This window comes from Myodes glareolus, chromosome 12 (assembly GCF_982192425.1).
Source record: "Myodes glareolus chromosome 12, mMyoGla1.1, whole genome shotgun sequence".
Classification (NCBI taxonomy): Eukaryota; Metazoa; Chordata; class Mammalia; order Rodentia; family Cricetidae; genus Myodes; species Myodes glareolus.
The window spans coordinates 16,406,638-16,410,117 of NC_142037.1; the positions used below are offsets into that span (position 1 = coordinate 16,406,638).

Here is a 3,480-nt window from a genome sequence, read left to right on the forward strand (position 1 = left end):
CATAGCATCTTGATGTTTTCTGGAAGAGAAATATTAGAAATGAGAAACTATTTTTTTTCTGGGCTTAAAAATTAGGATCCTCATTCAGGATAGAAGAAAGAATAATGAAATTCTTGATTGTTTCTCTAGTAATCCTGTGGCTTCACTTTAATTGTGAGTTTGGGCATTTCTTTTGGGTAGAAGGTGTGATATGTGAGGTTGGTGCTTTCTCTAGGATAATGGTAAAAACACAGATGGCTTTAATCTCTAGTTAAGGGGTGGGAGGCCCAAGGAAGAGTTATTTTGGTGTGTTTGCTTCTCTGTGCATCTAATCTTGGTTGTCTAAACTTTGTCTCTCTATACAGGCGTGAGCAGCCAGCAGAAGTTGCAGCAGAACCCAGAATTCCTCAGTGTCCCAGAAGGAACCATGGCTTCTCTCAACTGCACTTTCAGTGATGCTACTGCTGATAACTTCAGGTGGTACAGACAGCAGCCAGGAAAAGGCCCCGAGTTGCTCACGTCTATATTCTCTAGTGGAGAAAAAGAAGAAGGTAGATTCATGATTCACCTCAACAAAGACAGCAGGCATGTTTCCCTGCACATCAGAGTCTCCCAGCCCAGTGATTCAGCTGTCTATTTTTGTGCAGTGAGAACACAGTGCTCCCCAGGCCCCTAGAGCCTGCACCCAAACCTACTGAGCCCTATGAAGGCCTGAACTAGAGCATGATTCATTAGAAAAGTATTTACTATATGAGGATATCTCATCCTGAACACATAGTGCTCTAAGCTTCATGTCTCCTGTTCCTTCTCATCATTATTTTTTTCATAGCCCACTGAAACTAATTAGTACTGGCCATATGATTATGGGTGTTGGACAATCTACTGAAGCATAGCCTTCAAGTAGTTCCCTTCCTAAAGAAAAATGACTCTTCTGTACCAACAGTCATCATTATCAATAGCTCCTCATCAAGAAAAGGGGCCTCAGGAGTCCCTTTAACTTCCACACTTGAATTTTAAGCTGTCTTGATTTTGTGCATTTCTGATACAAGTAACCACAGATTCTATGAGCTCATGTATACAACAGCCTTGTCAGATCCAGAAAAGACTTTCTTGAAGCTCTCCTCCCCATCTCCAGATCTTACTAGTTTTGTGTTGTTATTGCTTTGGGTTTTGTTTTGTTGTTTTCACCTTTCTTCCAAGATGTCCCCTAAGCTTTGCTGGGATAAACAGAGGTGTTTCATCTATGACTGAGCACTCACAGCATTTTTCTCTCAACAGTTTGAGCATTCTCCTTATCCTTGAACTTCTACATTTTTTCAACCTCCCTGATTTGTGATGTTTTCCTACCCTATATCTAGGGACTGATGTAGATGTTTCCTTTAGGTTTGGACACTCAACATTTATTCTCTATATCTTGGGAGGTTGTGTATCTGTATCAGCTCACTGAAAAAAAAAGCTTCTTTAATCAAGGGTAAGAGCTACATGAACCTGGTTGTTGACTCTTGCTTGAATTCAATCACATTTCTTCTTTGCAGTTGGGAGATACACTTTGACTCTTCATTGGGATGATCAGATTTTCGATTTTGGTTTAGTACAAGTGCTTCACAGATGGAGTCTCAGATCTGGTCAAATTTCTGTTAATTTCCTCAGGACTCCAGGTGCAAACACTGGCTCTGCTCCTGTAGAGCCCATGACAACATCTTTTGTACTTCTTGGAGCCTATGTCAAAGTTTTCACATATATTTTGGTTTCTACCAGTTTTCACTGTACTGAATTTTGTGTATATCCAATTCAGTTTTCTTTTTACAGTTTCTTAGTATTATTTCTCTGTGTTCCATGAAGCTATTTCTTGTTAGCTATAAGAATAAAAATTAAGGCTTGGATGCTGTGTTTCTTTAAGTAAGCAAGCAAGTAAGTCAGTAAGTAGATGATAGATAGATAGATAGATAGATAGATAGATAGATAGATAGATAGATAGATAAAATGGCTATAATGTATATTACCTTATTACACCAACACAACACAGTGCCTGCCTGAGGCAGCTTTGCTTCCTTCTGCCATATCAACAGACCAAGGCAGTTTCTTTATTCATTAATGGTAATGACAGAACACATAGGGGACTCCCACAACCAAATGTCACTATAGTTAACACTGTTAACATATTCTAAAAGTCTGAAATTCCTTCTGAGAATCAAGGAAACTTCTTTACTGTGAGTCTTTTCATTCTTTAATAACAAGGCCTAGTAACGAACAATTGGGCATCAGAAACTTTTTTTCCAAACACCTGGAGATTTCTGATTCTTTCATGCTAAGCAGGAGAAATGGCTAATGCCCTGTGAGAGAAAATGCAACATAAAATTCAAAAACTTTCATTCACTAATTTTGCCCAATTTTCTCTCTCTTCTCCCTGTTTCTCTTCCTTCTCTCCCTTTTCTACCCTTCCTTTTTCTGTTTCTTTATCCTTTCTTCTTTCTCTCTCTTTATTCCTAGCTACATGGAACAATAGCTCCTGTGGGTTGAAGGTGTGTGATTTCCTGGGTCTCTACCCCTTCCTCTTAGCAACAATCATCATGTACTCTGTGGAACACAGTGAAAATTTGTATCAGTAGTAGCTATCCTCCCACAAAGAAGAAGGTAGCCTTAATAAGTGTTAAGCAGTCAAAACAGCAGTGGAATAAGTGCTTGTGAATCTGGTTAGTATTTAGTACAACTCTTCATCTGGAAGAGCCTATTTAACTCTTGAAATAGGAAAAAATTGTCATTCTGAGAAGATACCAACTTCCTTAAAGTCACATATGTTGCTTACATAATGAACACTGAATGTGGGCATCATATTGTCTAGACTATTTCCTACTGTCTATAGACAAAGACATTTTCATATTAATGCTGTATTATGAGCTCCATGCTTAAACTTTACTGCCCAGCCTGCTGAATACCACCTCCAGATTAGACTCTCAGTGACTCACACCTGGTTTTCTGCTTCGTTGTCTTAATGGCATCCCTGCTTCTAAGGTCTCTTCTCTATGATCTACAACATACCCTGAAGAATAATGTATCCTCATATGAAAAATAGCATCAGCATTATTTGTGCTATGCTCAACACCCTTTATTGATTTTTTTTTGCCTGTGCAACTGAAAGTAAATCTCTTTATAGGGCTCTCAATGCTTCTATCATTTGTATTGGTCTCTCTATTTCTTCCCATTAAGTCTATGCCAACAAACCAATTAGGAAATACACTGTAGTATGAGCAGCTTTGCCTACATCCCACTGTGCCCCTTGCTGGCACAGGCTGAATACTTTACTCAGTCTTATACCTTCCCCAAAAAGCATATTAATAATTTGCTTCATGAAGTATCCCTGATTGGGGCTGGAGATACTTCAGGGGTTAAGAGCATGCACTGTTCTTAGAGACAACAATTCAGTCTGCAGCACCCCCATGTCAGTCCACAACATACTGTATGTCCTGTTGCAGGGGACCCAATGCCCTCTTCTGGCCTTTG

General features: G+C 39.3%; 1 pseudogene across 1 annotated transcript; it reads left to right on the forward strand.

Moving 5' to 3' along the window:
- Positions 1–1,862, forward strand: LOC146892233 (T-cell receptor alpha chain V region 2B4-like; annotated as a pseudogene). The gene is made up of 2 exons (XR_015004681.1): positions 1–153; positions 345–1,862. The product of XR_015004681.1 is annotated as a T-cell receptor alpha chain V region 2B4-like (transcript).
- Positions 1,863–3,480: the final 1,618 nt, after the last annotated feature.